This window comes from Dromaius novaehollandiae, chromosome 5 (assembly GCF_036370855.1).
Source record: "Dromaius novaehollandiae isolate bDroNov1 chromosome 5, bDroNov1.hap1, whole genome shotgun sequence".
Taxonomy (NCBI): Eukaryota; Metazoa; Chordata; class Aves; order Casuariiformes; family Dromaiidae; genus Dromaius; species Dromaius novaehollandiae.
In genome coordinates, this window is record NC_088102.1 from 58735225 (window position 1) to 58753986 (window position 18762).

An 18762-nucleotide genomic window follows, 5' to 3' on the forward strand; every position below is an offset into this window, starting at 1 on the left:
CAAACTGTCTTATTTTTTCAGACCATTCAAGGCATATGTTATTTCCATTTCTGTAAATTTCTTTCTAATGAGTTCTTTCCTTACAGTTTTTCACTGTTACTTTTCTGTTTGTCGTCTCTGCAGCACATCCTAGTTTCATCCTTTCTCCATTTGTGTTTGTCAAGCTCAGACACAGAGCACCCAAATAAAACTATGCTGCCAGCCCACCACCCTACATTCCACTACTACCCAAGCTCGGGGAAACGTACTTTTTCAAGATTTCTAGTCCCATTCGGTCAAAGGTAAACCTTTATTTACAGCTATCTATTCACATCAAAGGGGGGCGATCAATCCAAGGGAGTAGTAATTGTCGTATTTATTCAAATCTTAAAATAGGAGTCCTGCTTCCCCTTGATTTACTCAGATGTCTGCTAAAGAAATTATGAGACAACAAAAGAACGCGAGTTTCTAACCCAGGCATGAATGCTAGTCCGTATTATTTCCAAGTAGAAGCTTGCCTTGAGGGGGCTGCTACGGATCTGAGCTGTTTGCTGCAGAGGGTCCGGTACCCCCGGCAGTCCCCTGCCGCGTAGGGTCAGCACGGGTGCTGTCTGTGTCCTTGGCCCCCCTTGCTTACTCTTTCAACTGGCATCAGGTAATAAGTTAGTACAACTTCACTGAATGACAGTTTTATGTTGAGCTGGTGTTAAGCTCAAAGTTCACTGTAGTTTTTAGTACAGAGTCATGTGGAACTTGACCTTTCTTTTAACCAAGTTTTGCTCTCAATTTTTTGGGATTCCTTCAGACCTGAAACTCAGAAGTTTAAACTACAGCAAACTGAAGCTGGGGAATTGTTCTCATGCAGTCTGCCTGAATTTCTGCATAGGCACTAAATTTCATGCAGCTCCAAGTTTCAGCAGTTGGATTTGGCTTCGTGTATCACCAAAGAAAGAATTGGGCAGATTTACAGCAAAGGGCAGATTTACAGCAAATGCAAATCAGTATCGTTCTGCAGGCAACAAGAAACTTGTATTGAGTTATGCTGAGGGCCTGACCCAATATTGTTCATAGTATATCAGTGGACATAAAACAGTTCAGGGAAACATTGTTCTAGCTATTAGGAGATTAGAATTTATTTTAGACATGGATAGAAACAGAGGTTTTCCACTGGGGTCTTTTGCAAGATTTTTCACAGAGAATGGTGTATGAGAATAGGAAAAATGTAACTCTACCAATATGAGAAAAAATGTTATAGACCTTAAGTCTAGGTCTGTTGCCTACAGTGGGATTTGTTTGAGTGCAGACAGTCAGCTCACTGCCTAAGTATTACTTAAACTCCAGTATGAGGCCTTACAAGGAAAGTAAGGATGCCTCTTGCTGACTCTCTGCATTGCTGTTAATTCCTTCCATCAGAGATGAGAAGTGTTCCAGATTATTGACTTTCTTAATATTAATGAATATACAAATCAGGACAATTTAAAAAAAGGAATAAATCAAAAGTGTTAAAATAAAAAAACATGAAAAACTCATTTAGAAAAGGAGAGGATGAGTTGAGAAATGAACTGGATTTTTAAATTAATAGATTATAATGCTTTGTGATTTTTTTCTGGCAGTACAAATTGAGGTTCTGTTAGCAGTGGTATAGTAGGTATGTGGAGGTTTCCCCGGAAGGGAAATCTATATTGGAGGTTTTTAATTAGAAGATGCTTGAAATGAGTTAAGTTCCCCATTTATGGAATAGGACATGATCAACACTGTCAGAGTTCAGAGTATGAGAGTGCAGGCTGCTATTTTGCTCTTTTCATCCATGTAAAGTGCTGATGGGAGCGACAAATGTTTGCTTTGTATCTCTACAGCAGAGAGGAGAGTATAGCAGGTACAGTGCTTGTTCCGTTTGACTGTGGAAAGCGGACACAGAGCTATATTTGCCATTTTCTTCCCATTTAAATGACTCTCATTATTTTCGCATTGAATAAAATAATCTTTCCTGTTTATTTTTGTGTATCAAATGATTCAGAGTAAGTGAACCTGAAATACCAGAGGCAGACAGGATATCTTCCTTTTTAAAATCCTGTAACTTTAGGAATAAACCCTGTGTTTAAATGCAGGAGTCTGGAAATAAGACTTTAGACTCTCGTCTCCCATGCCTATGCCTATTTTTCTTTGATATTTGATTTCAGTTTATTCTTCCGAAGGTGTAATAGAGAACATTTCTCTGTATTAATCCACAAGCATGTATGTTGATTGGCCTTAAATTTTATAATACAAAAAAACCTGTTCCCATTTCTCCCTTCTTAAAACCTCAATAGGAATTTATTGACTCTTCAATAATTCTTAAAAATTACTCAATAAAAGAATAATTCTTTAAAATGAACCTTTAAAACAATTCTGTATTAAACGTGGACGTTAATCCTTGACCTCTCCTGTTTGAGATTCAGTCTTTATCCTTTGTAAAGTCTGAGCACTCCTTAGTGCACCTCGTTTCTTTAGTAAATGTGCACTAAAGCAGACAGTTCTCTTTGGGTTTCTTTCTGTGTGTTTCATTGCAGTTTAGATGTAATGAACAATTTATAAAGATAAAGGCAGAATCGCAGTTGGGGTGCTTGTTTTAATTCAAAATAGAGCTTTTGCTTGCTGATATAAGTGTATGCTAGATTTTGATTGTATAGTGTTATCGAGTGCTGTACCTAAATTTGTGAATGGAGAGAAATGCGACGGTGGTATGGGTGTGCCAGCTTGGCAAGTGACCTCTCCTTTGTAGGCTGCTTGGGTAATCCAGTTTCACAGAGTGCAGTAGTCCAGCTATCACAGATCTCCAGGACAGAGAGTAAAACTGCCTTAAACTCCTCTCAGCTAGCAGATCAGATGCGCAGATGCCCTCTTTGACCTTGGGGCTGCTGGAGGGCTGCGCGCAGCCCGCTCTTCGCTGGCGCGCCGCAATTTGCTTCGCATCCCTGAAACGTGGGCCGTATGAGAGCTGATGTTTTCCTGCCGAGGGAGAATTCTTCCAATGTTGTGAAGGGTGTAGAAATTTGCTTTAAGCTGATTTGTACTGGCAGTATCCCCAAAACAGATGGAATACGTCAGTGCCTTGATATAAAGCCTTTTAATGAGCGTTGCCAACCAAAGAAACTTCCATCAGAAAATGCTGCAGACGCTGTAGCTGCACAGCACAGTACCTAAGTGAGCCACTGCTGTGCAGCGAGGCAGACTTTTTTCTCTGTTATTCTCTTTCCACCTGTTGCAAAAACTAGATATAACTTTCATTTTTTTTCTCTATGATTTATGGCAGAAACTGTGGTTGCACAAGCGTATCTTCATATCGCTAACCTGATTTAGAGGAATCTGAAAAAGTCTGTCCCTCTGGGTTGCGCTAGATTATGCAGATGGGACTGTCTGTGGTTACGGAGCGTGAGATAATCGGTTGCTGAGCTGCCATTTACTGAGATTTTTTTCTTAATAGTTACTCTAGCGGATACATATAAACTGTCATGTAGCCTAAACAGCTAGGCATCTCGTTATTTATACAAGGAGCAAATCATTTGAGACACTTACATTTTATCCTTAAATTCAGAAGTAAACTGCTTTATTTCCAATAAGGAGACAACAGGGATATATTGGTTGTTAAGATAATTTTTAAGTAGTTTTCCTATCAAGATGCAGGTAAACAAAGCTTCATTAGAAATGACAGGTTATTTATGCAACTTGGTTAGTTATCCTGGCATTACCATAGTGTTAAGTACATTTTAAGAGGGGAATAGTCAATTTAGTGTCCAGACATGCTTCAGTAGATACATTACGGTTGGAATAAGATTCTCATTCCTGTGCTCTCTCAGCTTAAGCTATTTTTGTGCGTTTTTTGAGTTTCCAAATGAATACTGCAAATCAATTAATATTTGTGATAGCTACAAAATATTAGATTAAAAATGTGAGAAGGAAAAGAACTGGAGGGCAGTATTATTTTTGGGTAGGTTGGTTTGGCTGTGCTATTCTTGTAAAGAGTGTTCCGCTGGATCACTTGGTTCCTGACTGTTTTTGTTTCACCCTCACAGTTGTTAGGAGATTATATGCATGATTTATAACTTTTTATATTACAGGGACACACACTTTTTGAATGCCCTGGAATCTAGAAATTAAAATTCAAGAAGTTGTTACAATGAATTTATTTTAAAATAAATAAAACAATTACAGCATTGTTTTTTGAGTTTTTTTGAGGCTTTGGGTTTTGTGGCCAATTTAAGGCCAATTTTCCCCTTTCCTGAAGGAGGATTAGTGTAAGATGTTGAGGACATCACTTTTTCTATGCCACAATGGCCTGTTGTTCCCGTGTAGAAGCAATGCCGTTAATGGCAAGTGGTGTATTTGTTTTCCCACCAAGGCTGACACACAGATTCAAAGGTCAAGCACTGTCTGATACTGCCTTTACTGACTTAAACTTCTCTTTTCCCACAGTGGATGAATTTGTATGAGAACTGCCCCAGCTGCTTTTCCATGAGCTGGAATGTGTCTCTAGCCGTTCTCCAGCTTCTTTGCTTTGCTTAAAGTCGAACACAGGACAAGTTAGAAGCTAATTAGAGTGCTGGTAAATAATGCAGGGCTTTATGGGTGAGTGGTGCAGATGTGGGGAAGCATGAGCAAATGCCTGAAGTTGCAAGTTGATTTTTTAAAGGGCCAAATTTAGCGTTTTGAGCCTCACTTTGATTAACAAGTGCAAATGAGAAACAAGAGCAAGCCGGGGACTTTGTGCGTTTGTTTTCATCTTACACTGTGTTAAATATTTCAGTAATCTATAAATCTTTCCAATTCAAGAACTTGGAAGGGAAGAACATTACCTGAGAGCGGCTGGGAGATGCTGGCATCAAGAGCCAAACTTTCTGCTGTCTCCTGGAGTCGCTGCCTCCTCCGTACGCGCAGGCTGCCGAAAGGCGGTTTCTGCCCCTCTCCCGGGTCCCCTCATGAGGCAGCAGGCCCCGGTCCTGGCTGCGCGCTTGGTACAGCAGTCACATAGGGCGTTTTCCCTTAGCCGTGGCAAGCAGTAAGATAATGTCCACTTGTATTCAGGGAGGACCAAACTCGGTGAAGCATAGTATCAGTTGTTTCCCACTAGCTTTTGATTGAGGGAGCAGCCTTCAGTCTCCCAGCAAGAGGACCAGCTTGTCACTCACTGAAGCAATTTACCTGCTCCAAAGGGAGCAGCAGTTGCTTCAAAGAATGAAAGCAGCCACTGTTAAAACAGAAGCTACCAAAAGTATATCGGATTACTTTAAATTAGTATTGCTTAGGAACAGACTACCCTTCTTATTTGTTTTGAAGTTAGCATTGTTAAAATCTTTGTTAAGAAAGCATTTAATTAACAACCGAGAGGAAGAAAGGAGCTATTTAAGTTAAAAAATGATGCTTAATCATTTGTTATAACCGTGTTCCAGAATTACTTCAGGGTAAGATTTCAAGCAGCTAATGTCATGCCAGTGTGTTCTTTTTTGCTTTTGAATGGTTCTTCAGTCAGGAAGGTGAAATGATAGTGCTTTTAAGAAAATTAATTTTTTTCTGCAAATCTTTTCTCCAATGAAATGGTGTCTCACTGACCCCTTTTTATAATACAGTTCCTGATGTTAGCTCGAGTGCAGTAATTGCTTTTCTTGCAGGCTGACTGAGGCACCAACCTGTGAAGTATGAGTTAAAGTTCAAATTACGTAGCCTTTGTTCTTTGCTTTAGACTACCTGCTCTGAATGTATAACAAAACCAGTAGGACATCAAATAAGATGTCTTAATTTTTGTTTTCAGTTCTGGGGGTAGATTGGTATCTGGGCAGGAGACAAGTGCAGTATGTTTTTCTTAAAAATCTTAAAATTCTTAAACATAAGAACTTTACAATGAGGCTTAGTATTTATCCTTACTGTATCCTGTTTTATAGCCCATTCCCTCCCTTCTCCATTTTTTCCCAGATTAGCATCAGTGCTAAGCTTTATTATATGCACTTTGAGGTTTTCGTTATAAAACAAACAGAGCAAAAAAACACTTCAGCGCATCAGTTGATATAGCAACATACACTATGTGAAGTGCTTTATTACCCGAAGGTTAAGGTATTACATGTTAAAAAAATAAGACTCTCACAAGTATAAGAGTTAACTGTCACATTAAAGGACAGCATTATGTGTCGTATTTTTCTACTCTTCCTTCTTTATGAATTATATGCTTGTCGTTACAGTCAGGTTACAGAGCTTAGACAAATGGCTGGGAAGAGGGAAGGTACTATTCGTACGTTGGTAATTCACTGCAGCTCCCGTGCGGTTTATTAACGTTAGCAGCCCGGTGCATCTTTCCTTCTCCCACTTCCCGTAGATCAGCCAGACCATTTATTGGAATATTGGAAGAGCGGAGCCTTATTTAAAACACCCTGAGACAATCAGGTTAAATATTCAATAGCATCTTGATTTCCCTAGATGGCAAAGCATTGCCATCTCTGGCATATTGACACAAGCCCCATGTAATCAGGTTTGTAAAGCAGCATCGTGTTGCTGGGAGGCTGAGCCGGCTGGTCGCTCGTGCCCGGGTTAATATGCAAACCTTGTCTGCGTGGCATTGCTGCTCTCCTCCCTCCCGAGCCGTAGGCTTTCCCTGGGCTCCGAGTGAAGATACTATTACTGCACTGTCCAAAGTCTGTCTATCAGTCTATTCATCTGTGTCTGGGTGAAAAACCCCAGTGCTGTTGAGGATCCTGGGAAGGAGCAGGCAAGGCTGAAAGCCCCGAATGAGAACTAGCCGAGCAAGCGCTGCAGTACAGCCCTGTCTCTGGGGGATTGCCAGTTTGTGCCAGCTTGCGTCGGCACTATGCATTGCTCAGAGGTTCTGCAATTAGATCAGATTTTCTAAAACACTTTGGTCTTGTGCATATATAAGAAAGAAAGGAGAAAAAACATTTTTAAGTAGCATCGATGTGTTGTTATAGTAACATCAAAAGTCTAGGAATCTGAGGCAGAACATTTGAAGCAGTTGGCTGCTTGCGATTTCTTAGTAGCCAAATGCTCCTGTTGTGTTACTTCTCTGTCACTATCTCCCTTTTGTTAGCGATTTAGTGGTCTTTTCTTCTAGCAAATTGTCCATACTTTTCATGTGTACATGCTGAAGATAAGTTATGAGTGGCTGCACTGGGTGGGCCAAAGATCGCTCTAGCCCAGCGTGCGTCATCCAGCAGCGTGCGGAGGAGGGAGGGCAGGGGGGAACATACCTGCGATACTTCCCCTCAGTGCCCTCGTCGTCCCCCAGCCGCTTATGCCTTCTGCTCCAGAAGTGGCTTCTTCCGTGGTTTCTGTCCCATGAACTGCGTCGTTGCTCTCTCCGAGCTTGCGTTAACTTTTAGTATCTCATATTAGAAGACTAGGAGTTAAATCAGAGCAGGGGTTAGAAATGGGGTAGTGGATGAAGTAACATAGTCCTGTTCCCATTTCAGCTATTACCTCACTTTGAGACCTTGGGAACTCGTGTAATCTCTCGGAGGATTCAAGTTCCTGACTTGAAAAACATGAATAATCCTTCTGAATCTTGAAAGCTTTTTCGCACTCTGTACCACAAGCAAATAAAATGCCATCTTTTACCCTCATCAGTGTTCTCTATATAAAAGAAGCTCTGTGAGAAAAGTACGAGCAAAAAGGAGAAAATTCACTCTCTCTTAAAGAAATTGCTGAGGAACTTAATGTAAGGCTATTGTCAGCGTGGAGGGCTTTCTCCTGGACTCTATGCAGTATTTTAAGTATTTAAATAATGTTTTATCACACACTTACAGTAGTATTTTAACCACACATTTATACTAAGTGTAGCATAAGGCAAAAATATTTATTTTGTGCCTTCGTAATAACTAATCTATAAATTCCCTAAATTGCCTCTTCTCACTAAGCCTGGAACAATTTACTGCATCTTAGAGCACAGGTTTTGAGCTATGAACAAATGAGACTGAAGGGCTGTGTTATGCTAATGACAGTATTTCTAGAAGTAGTGCAGAAAAACAGAAGTCTTTTGAGAAGACTGAAGTTAGCCCTATCCTGTAGCGTGCCTGCTCTGCAAAGATCCTGTAGCCTTCGTGCCTGCTAGGTGAGGCGTCTACGGGCAGGAGGCAAAGCACAGCCCGCAGGGACTGACACGGACGGCAGGCAGAGCAGGTGGCTATTGAAAATACTGCTCAGCAGCCACTCAGTGCCATGGCAGCTCTCTGAAGGCACCACAGTGTTTTACGTGCCTGTCTGAGGCACGTGGAGTGCTGTCTCTGCGAGTGGCCCCTTACGTTGACGGGGCTGAGCAGCCTTGTTCTTGGTTCATGCTTCTGCCTGATTCAGGCTCTGGAAACTAGGGATTCAGAATTACCTGTCCTGGAGACCCTTATTCGTTACTCCTATCGCGAGCTTTTAAACAAGTATCTGTATAGCATACAGTGGTAGTTATCACCTTCTCTTAAAAGTACGCAGCATGATGGTGACAATGTACGCTTTCCACTGTCCCTCCCTTCCCTTTGGGTCCAGAGATGGGAGACTCGTGGTTAAAAAGAAACATCTGTGAGAAGTAAAGCACAGGAGCAGGTTATGCAGGGAGGCTGTGGAGTCACCAGCCTTGGAGGTTTTCGAGATCTGACTGGATAAAGCTCTGAGCAACCTGGTCTGGTCTTGTAGCAGACACTGTTTGGAGCTGGAGGTGGGACAAGAGACCCCCCCGAGGTCCCTGCCGACCTGAATTATCCTGTTACCGGATGCCGCTTAGGGAGGGCTGAACGCGTACCTTCCACATGGCATAGAACCAGAGTGTCAACAGATTTTTCTCTGGCAGTGTTTTTAGTAAAAAGAGTGACCCTGCTCTCATTTAAGGAAAGGAAGGTTTGAGGTGACTGGATTTAGGAGAGATTTCCCGGAGGCAAATCCCAGAGTGAGGGAGAGGCCTCGGCCATCGCCAAATGAAGTGTCTGAAGAGAGTCTGAATTTCGGAAATGCTTTTCTCCTGTGTATTTTCCTTTTGGATAAGACTAGACATCTCCTTGCCGATTTTTGGAATATTTCTGCTCAGTATGCTAGCTTTCGTGGATACATTTCAGGCTTACAGAAAAGTTTTTGAAGTTGAGTTGGAACAGTTTTTCACTTCTGCTTCTGGAGCGGGTGCTGTTCTCCCAGCAGCCAAATTATCCTGACAGCCTGTGCGAATGTTTCTAATCTGTTTTGTTTCAAAAACCAATCCGATGAGCTTGCAACACCTGGAGTGGGAATTCAAATAACCTGGCCGTCTCCAGCGTACTCTCCTGTGACAGTTTTAACCGCCGGGAGGCTGGAGGGGACTAAGGCCTTAGGCTGCCGCAGCTGCCTCCAGAGCAGCTGCAGTGATGGGAGGACTGAGGTTCTCAGCTCCTCCTTGGAGGCCAGATCCTGCGCGGGGCAGCCCATGGCTCCTTCCTCGACCTTGCTTTTCCACAGTTGCTGGCTACCTTCTCAGCTCCCTTGCTGTGCTAAAATGTTGCTTTTTCTGTCTCTCCTCATTTTGAGGAAGTCGTGGAGGAGTTTGTAACCCGGACTTTCCCAGGAATCACGCAAAATGCCTTCACCACTGTTTTCTCCTTCTGTTCCTGTACTGGCATTAAGGTAGTGTTGGCACTGGAGTTGTGAGAAGTACTCACAGTGAATGGAGACTTAGCTTTGCAGTTTGATGTATTGGTAGAAACTCTTCTGAGGGTTTGGAAACAGTATCTGAGCATATTTGCATAGGTGTAGGCATAAAAGACCTCTACACAGGGTGCCCTACAAAGCTTCCGTAAGGGGCGGTGTGGGATCACTTTCAGATTTTACCAATTATATGTGTTGTTTGTGAAGGGCCTGGATTTAAGGAGCACCTGTTAGTATGCTTCTGATGGGAAAATGTATCAGATCAGACAGCTTGCTAAATGTGAGTTAGCATCCGTTGCAACAGGGAAACAAGTCAAGTTTAAAAGCCTTTGAGATGGTTTTGCTTATTTTCATGTTACCCACTGTAAATGCTATTTCAAAATTGTTATTGCCTTTCTCTGCACAAAAACATTAACTGCTGGTTAATGTTTTCTAATAGAACATATTTTCCTAGAGGGAGAACTAGCTAAACCGAGATCTCATCATTCTTACAATGTTCTTTGCGAGAACCTATTTCAACAAAGCGTTACTGGCTGAAAAGAAGAAAATCCAGAAGGATCTGTCTTCTACAGAAATCTTGGAATGAATATTCTGAAATACTACAGATGTAAAAGTAGAATGAGCCATCTGAATAAGTAAATCAAATTCTGTGGACATGGTGTATGTCATCTCTGAAAAAATCCTGGAGGAAAATATCTGAAATCATATACTGCAAGAATGATTGGAGAGAGAAAATTAGTATTTCCCAAGTCCTTGTTCTTTTGTTTTTGTTTTCACCACTTGAAAGTTGAATTTTCAGAACACTTGCATACAAGAATAGTTACTATTTTGTCTGCTTTAATAAGCATCTGTAGCTACAGATACAGAATTCTTCAGCTCTTGCAGGTGGTTAACAGAAAAAAATAGGTGCTTTCAGGACTTCTTGGGAGGGGTTGGTTTTGGTTTTTTTCCCAAGGAATTTGTTTCAGTTTCACCATTTTCTACATGCCAGTTTATCTTCAGAGGGCCTTTTAGACTGTCAGGCTTCATGCTCGTAGAAGATGGAAGAGACAAATAAACTATTTTAAGATAGTTCTGAATGTGGAACAAAACATCAAAACTTCTCTGAAAGCATCCTGCTGCTTCTAAACTTTCAGTAGTGGTCAAGTTCTAGGCACACAGTACTAAGAAAAATAATAAGTATATCGTTTAGTATATGATAGTATAAGTACTATCATGTCATTTTGCAAATTTCACCTGTTTCAAGAAATAGCTTTACCGCATCGGCTCTTAGTGGTTCTGAATCGAAGTTTGTTGAGGTTGAGTAAGTACCAACCAGCTAGGCAGTTCACCATATTCTTTCTTTTTTTATTGCCTGAGTAGACCACAGTGTCCTACTTTTGCAAAGGACAAACAATGTCTTTTCTCTTTCTGATCCTCTGCCGAATGACTTGGAGTTCAGTGGTGGCGTACAGTGTTTGTGTAGTTACCTATTTCTTGTCACATTTTCATCTGGAGGGTAACAGCCGAGGAGGAAAGTTGCCTTGTAGCAGGAAGTACACTTGCAATGCAGAGGGTCTGTTTCCCAGGGAGCTTTCACACGCGGGCTGTCTCTGACTGTCTGTCCTCTCCCTTTGTTTCCTTTCCTTTCCCAGATGCGTATTAGCGGAGAGTAGAAGCTGACTGCAAATTAATTGCTTTGCTTTTTCTCACTGTTTTCTCCCCTCCTAATAACTTGTTGCTTAAAACTGCTTACATAGCTAGTGCTAATTTCACATAACTCCAGTGGAGTAGATCCCAACCTCTGTAATCAAAGCGTCTTCACTACCATTGTGATCATCCCGTGATAGCATCAATTTATATGAGTTAGTGATTAAAAAAGAAGAATTGCTCTCTGTTTCACTGCTTTTCAGCCTCACCCCCTTCAATACAGCAAAGTAAGTAAAATAGAAAATGGGAGAGCATTTTACTTGCTCAAATATGTTGTCACTTCCTTGCATTTTCAGAGTAACAGAATGTTTCAAGTTTGTTAGAATTTGTAAAGTTTGGCTTGCAACAAATTTAGTTATTATACTTCATCTGTGTAAAAACGCTTTACAGCTAACACTTACAAGTTAAAAGCTAAAATGAAAGTTCGTAGACACAAAGTTTGGACTTCTGTTCATGTCAGCACGGTGATCTGATTTTTTTTCCAAGCCTAGTGAGAGCAGTGTTCCTTGCTTTAAAACATCTGATCTGGATTAATTAGCCATTAGACCACCAAATCAAATACAAAATCTCTTGTAATTCTGCCAGTGTCAGTGAAGAATGTGACATGCTTTTTGCTCAAGAACAGTATAACCTCAAGCTGAAATTCATAAGCCAAAGAACTGACAATGTACTTTCTTTCTTGAGTCTGCATTTTATATCTAGGGAGCAAACTCTCCAGGACAGTGTTATCTCTAGAGAAATGCTCCAACCCTAGAGAAATGCTCCAACCCACAGCTTCAAATGTGACTTTGAAGCTTGAAATTTCCATTGCCAAGTGATACTTTGCTGATCAAGAACTGCATGTGAAGAACATTTTGTATTTTATTCATCCTGTCATCCTATGGTACTATAATGTGGTCAGTAAATTAAAACTGGAAAGCTCAGGCAAGAATTTATTCTCTTATGTGGTTGAAGTATCTATCACATTGCACTGATTACAAAAAAACAAAAACAAAAAAGGCATTCCCACTGCGATTGTAATGAATGAAACTGCTAGTCAGTCACCCAGTAAATGAGAAGTAAGCCTTTACATTATTCCATCAAACAGTAAACTTAACAGATCCTTTAGTAGTGGGAGGTAAAGGATACATGGGGAGTTGAATTCCAGTTTACGTTTTTAATAAAAGGCTGTGCTTATAAAGGCTGCTGGATATTATTTTCTTGAAGCAAACGGCTTTTTGTCTGAATTACATGCAGTGAGTGTTTTTATATGAGAAAAGGAAAAATATTTGTCTCTTCTGGGGGACATCCAGTTCTGCAAAGACTTGCACGTGTGCCTAACTTTTAGATATAATTTCATGCTAATAGAATTACTTAAAATGCAATTACTTGCTATGAAATGAATCACGGGCCTAATTTTCAGAATCAATGTCTTTCCCTTTAGATTATCTTTAGTGGGTTTCAGTGGATGTAAAAATTGTCACTACACTGGCAGCTCAGCAGACTGCCAACGTCTGTGTGTTTGGAATTAATGCAGCTGGGTAAGGCATTCCCACCTTGTGCACCGCCTTGCTGCTGCATTTCAGAAATGAGTCAGGTATCAGTCATCTTGCTGGAAGTAAATCAGGCCTAATAGCTCGATCCATTTATCTTTTGGAAAGGATATTTCTTTCTTCATATTTAACTGCTGTATATTGTGATAGAGAATTCACTTTTGGCTAAACGTCAGCTAGCACTGTCCTAGTTCTACTGCTGTTGGAATCAGTGGGAGTTTCACCATTGACTTGCAAAGTAACAAAAGTGTTAAGTGCTTTTGAAATTCGCTTTGAAAAGTAGTTATGTAGATGTCAACTATAATCTTATTTTTAAAAAATTGCTTAAACACCCTTAGGGAAGCAAACTGACCAAAAGGAGGATGGACTGGAAAGGTACCCTGATTGCGGCACCCTATAGTCATCACATAGAAAGGTTGTCAAGTTAAAAAGCTAACCAGAATAAATAAATTGTAAAATATTGCCTTTAAGTAGAGCTCCCCCAGATTGACGGCACATTATTTTGTGTATTGATTAAATTTCCGTTTTTAAAGAGAAAGGACATAGTACACGTTAAAATAAAGTTTGTTGATGAGGAAGATTTCATGCTTTGCTTTATTCCTAGATGACATGATTTTATACCCTTACTGTCAAACCAGAAAATACCCTTTCATCAAAGAAAGAAATGCTTTTTGCAGTACTGCTGTTGGAACAGAAGACATTTTCAATGAAAACATGAGATGGACATCTAAATTAGTCCTGCTTCAGCATGTGGGCTGATAAGGATATTTAAGTTATCACATCTGTGTGGATAGCAAGCTCTCCCAGTGTTATTCTTGACATTTAAGTTTCCCTCTGGTAACATTTGCTTTCTATGGATCTAAGGTTCTTTTTGATTTAAAACAACAGCAGAAATCTGTTGTATTGTGTAGACCAATTAAAAAAAAACTTTCACATGCTCCTCTGGCCACTTCATGTTCAGAGAAATGGATGATATCTTCCTTAGAAAGTACATCTGGTGCTCTTACCTATTTCAAGGTATGTGCTAAAAAGTTTCGCGTGAAATTGAAAACATTATTTGAGCCCCTCTCTGGAGATTTTTTTTTCTTTTTAATCTTCCTTTCTTTCCACATATTTCTATGAAGTTCTGGAACTTTATCTTTGAGGGTTGGCTGAAATTTATTTCCTCTTTTTCTAAGAATCTGAGCAGTCTCAGTCATGCTGCTTGGAAATAAGCCACTGCAGAATTGTGGTGTTCTGCACTACAGAATTGTCGTATTTTGGATTAAAGCAATGATTCCTCAGTTTGCTTAGCCTCTGCCTCTCTGTGAAAGAACTGCATGGAGAGGTTGCTATAAGCCTTGAACCATGGTGGTTTATATCGTTGTTAGAGGAAAAAAAAAGGTTTGCTTCTTTCTCCTTAAGAAAAAAGATAATACTATTTAAGTCTGGATTTTTGTCCCCATAAATATTTTGGGAAGTTTTCTTGGCTTTGATATTCTATGACAAAAAAATTCAGTCTTCACTCTCTATGAAAAGGCATTTACTTTATTCAGTTTGACTTATCAATTCCATGTTTCAACTAAACAGACAGTCCCAGGAAAAACCTTCTGTCTTTTTCTCCAAAGCTGCATTTGTTACGAGGTCAGTTACTTTGACAAAAAGTTTTTTTTCTTCTTCATCTCATAGAAAATCATGTAAACAGGATGTACTATGGAGCAGCACTTACATGAATTGCACTTGCATCAGCAAAGTCAATACTTCTTTGAAATGCTGTGCAGATGGCTGTAGCAGTGTCAGTCATTTGTAAGTAGGAATCTTTTTATAGAATACCTCTCAGGGTGTCTTCTCTAACTTTCCTTTGAATTTTGCATAAAATAAATTAGTTCTTACATCAGCCTGTAAATTAGAAGATTGAAGTGAGTAGCTGTTCAAATCAGCATGTTGTTATCATTAGGTACCACAGATACATATTAAAATACGGATATATTAGCAGTCTTTCCTCATCGCTCCCTTCTACCTGCTGACGGGGTTGTCTCGGACGCGCGATGTGCAGCTGGGCGGTGACGAAGGCGGCTGTCCCGTGGGAGCGCTGCGAGGGGCCAGCGGCAGCCCCTCGCGCTGGGGGGGACGTGCGTGGCCCTGGGGAGGGGAGCTGTGGGCCTCGCTGAGGGACCGCTCCGATCGCGCAGAGCAGCTCGGGACAGCGGTGGTTCCTCCCGGTCCGAACACGGGCCAGTCCTCGGCCGCTTCTTGCCGCGTTCAGCTTTGCCCAGCCTCAGGTGGGAAAGCAGGTCTGTGCGCTGCAGTTCCATCATGTTTCTCACGGGGAGTTTTCCTGGTGTGCTTGAAGTGAAGTGTTAACAACTGAATTTGAATTTTGTTTCCCCGTGTTTTAGAAACCCCAGTTCTTAACTTTTTTCTTTGGTGCATTTGTGTCTGCAGCGTGAAGAACCTTTTCTTTAGAAATACTGTTAAAAGGCTGTTTAACAAATATTTAAGCCAAGATAAGATTTCTTAGCTACCTTCCTTTGAACTTCTAAGACTTAACTTTCACATTTTTGTATTAGCTGTGATGATTGTTGTTGTGTAGCCTTTTTGGTTAAAAAGGTGGCATGGTGGCAACAGCGGCTTTTCTTTTTTAACGAGCCCATCGTGCATAGATCCTCTCGAGTCCTCATAAATACAGTGCTACGAAAGTACTCGGTGTCTTGTATGCTTGAGCCCCAACAGGAACTGAAAAATTAAGTCTTTTATAACCGCTTGTGAGCGATAGACGAGTTCTACGTCTTCTGCACCACTGTGTCCCGTGTTGCCCGAGGGCCGGGGAGGTCGCCCGCGAAGGGCTGGCTAGCGGAGGGCCGCGGTCGCCGCGCTGCCGGCCGGCCCCGGTTGCCGTGGCGGGAGCTGCCCCGCTGCCCGTCGGGGTGCTGCGGAGCGCCCCGCGTCGGGGGGGGCCTCTGCCCGCTGCCACCCTCGGTGCCCGCTGGCCTCCCCCCGGAGCAGCCCCCTCCCGCTGCTCCCCGCACGGCGCTGGCAGAGCAGAGGCCGGCGTCTCTCTGCTCAGCTACCACCTTTGAGCCTCAGGGTAACAGGTCGCGCTTTCAAGAGTAGTTCTCGAATATCCTCTCCGTTATGTGCCAGGTTTTCAGCGAAATTTTGACAGAATATTTGAAGAGCTTTAAAAAGGTAAATAGAAAATGGCATTAGAAAGCAGCATGGATTTACGAGAATGTGGTTTGTGTCAGACTCATCTGGTACCTTCCTTCGCTGAGCAGCATCCTGAGCGAGGATAATGTGGTGAGTACAGTCCGCTTTTTAAAAATATTTATGGTTAAGTTGGAACTTATTTATCAAAATGGTGATGAACTGGGAGATTAATTTTAGTGAGAAAGGGAATAGCCAGAGTGCATTTCTCATATGACAGTTTTAAATTTCTCCGGGTGGTGGGAAAGGTGGACATCAGACCTAAAATCTCTAGGGTTCGGCTGACTTGTGTGATTGTGTCACATTTCTCGTTGTGCCTTAACTGGTGAATGGATGATGTAATGCCACAGATCAAAGCTAGGATTAGGGGAGCTCACCTCCAACTTTGTCAAACAGTGAAGTTGAGGGTTGATCAAGAGCTATTGAGGCAACTCATGCATTATTTATGTATGTTTGTATAGAGAGTGGTTTTCACCATACATGAGCGTGTGGAGACTGAGATGGAAGAGAGCAGGGGCCGTGTGAGGAAGAGACGAGCCTGGAGCAAGGGGTGACACCTCTTTGGTTGTGAGAGAGTAAGGCTGAGGGCGATATGATCCACATTCACAAAATCGTGAAGGCGATGAGCAAAATGAATACAGAGCGGTTATTGACCAAATCTTTCAGTACTTGAACTGGAGTGCATTGATGCAAATATTATGTATAAAAGATAGCACTTCTCAGTGCTATCTCACTTTTCAGACTTCTGAGATTTCTTGCCCTGGGGGTATGGAGGCAGCTTGTATTAATGGGTTCAAATTCATGGATAACAGGTCCCTAAAGAGGTCCTAAGGGAATAGGCAGGGATATTGTCTCCAATATCCTCAATCTAACAAGATGCCTGGGGAGCATGGAAGAAGCGGAGTGCAAAGACTGGGCTTGGGTGCTCTCCCCAGGCGGCAGCTCCTTGTGTCCGTGTTGGAGATGGGACACTGCTGTGACCAAGCAGGGAGATCCTTATGTTCCTAAACTTAAAAGTCTGTATATATTGAAAATTGTATACTAATATCTGAAGCTTAGTATTTGGAAGAAGTTTTTAATTTCAAATGGGTTAATGCTTCATGTTTTGAGAAGTGAAATGGTGGGACACCTTTCCAACCTGTCATGTGCAGCAGAAATCCACCATTCAGTAATCCTTCAGGAGATTAGAAATGGCTTAGCTAAGGAATGATAAAAAATTGTTACATCGATCCTGTACATCTAAATGTGACAGTGTGTTGGCAAATTGCCACAGGCACAGAGATCCCAAGTACAGGCTTGTTGCTTTATTCTTGCTGTCCACAGTACCCCAAAATGGGACACTCAAAAGAAGGTACATTATAGTTAAGATGGGTGGGATGTTTTTGTAGCTGGTAAAATAAAGTATTATTGTGAAAGAGATGTTTTCTAGTAACAAACTAGCTGCTGCATACGTGGCATGCAGCAGAGCAGTAGGGGAAAGTGTCTCAGTCTCAAGGTGGGTTTGTAGCAAGTACCTGCCTCAGAGAGACTGTGTGGTGCTGTGTAGTCAGTAACTGAAGAGTTGGAGGGTTCTCATAGGATAGGTACCAAAGAACATAAACTATTGTAGTCTACCTGATGACTTTTAAAAAACATCTGTCTCTGGATTCACCAAAGTGATGATACCTCAAAAACAAGTATCTGGAAGGTGTTCTCAGACTACCAAAAATAGATTTGAAAAAGTCCCATTTTTCAATACTAAGAGGTAATCTGTGGTTTTGTTAATTTTCCACACAGAACATCCTTATAGTTTAACATTTTGTCTCCAAGTTTCTAACGTCTCTTCTTCTCTAGCCCTTATCACAGTTCTGTGAAAGTGCGGGACTGTCCAGTCCTGTAAAATTGTAAGCAAAACCTGTTCAGCTGATCAGACCAAACTGCCTTCCTGCCTGCTTTTATTTGCTGTGCTGTAGTTTTATCTGTCCCTGAGGCATACTAATTTACAACTCCTTTTTACTAGACCAATAAAGAGATTTCATGCTGTGGGTTTAGTTTATTATCTGATGCTCTGAAACACTGGATCAGATAGAACGGCACTGCATCAACTGGCAAGTGAATTATAGCAGCACTTTTCTTGCTGATTTGAGATTTATCTGCTAAATTGAGCAGTTGCTCTTAGTGAACCTGCCACATGGTAAAGTGTGTTGGTTGAGGTTGGGGGGAATATTCTGACTTCCTGTGATTCCTGGGTATGCCACAGTTTATGATTTTCTTATGTTTTCCTTTTTTAAGAAAAATTGTGGATATCTGTTGTTAACAAGTGTGTATTAAGATTGAAAAATGTAATGAAGGAAAGAGCTGGTTGAACTGCAGTTGCAGATATATTTAAAAAGTAGACTGTTAGACTTTGATTAGTGTAGGCTACACAGATGATCCTCTGTGGTGGAAATTTAAGGCTTTAATGAACTTTATTAGAGGAATAAATAAGCATTCTGACCTTCTGTGTCCTTTATTCACCATTTTCCCAAGGGGTGTAAGACTCCTGTTTATATAGTAATGTTTAGGTGTGTTCAGGATATTTTTCAGCTGTGTTTGAAAGCTGTGATAGAAAGATTTCTGAACTTGAGCCAGTGATTCTGATTCAGAATAAATCCTGAAAGAGTTCCCAGGCCCAGAGAGCAATGGACACCTGATGGCACATAGAGGATGCACTGAGTCCAAGGAAAATTGAGTCACCAGTGGCACGACCTCAGGTTGGAAG

The 18762-nt window shown here is 41.4% G+C and overlaps 1 protein-coding gene across 2 annotated transcripts in view; it reads left to right on the top strand.

The window, feature by feature from the left end:
* The window catches only part of SPON1 (spondin 1), a 508261-nt gene that overhangs the window by 223552 nt on the left and 265947 nt on the right, over positions 1 to 18762 (top strand). The window lies entirely within an intron of this gene.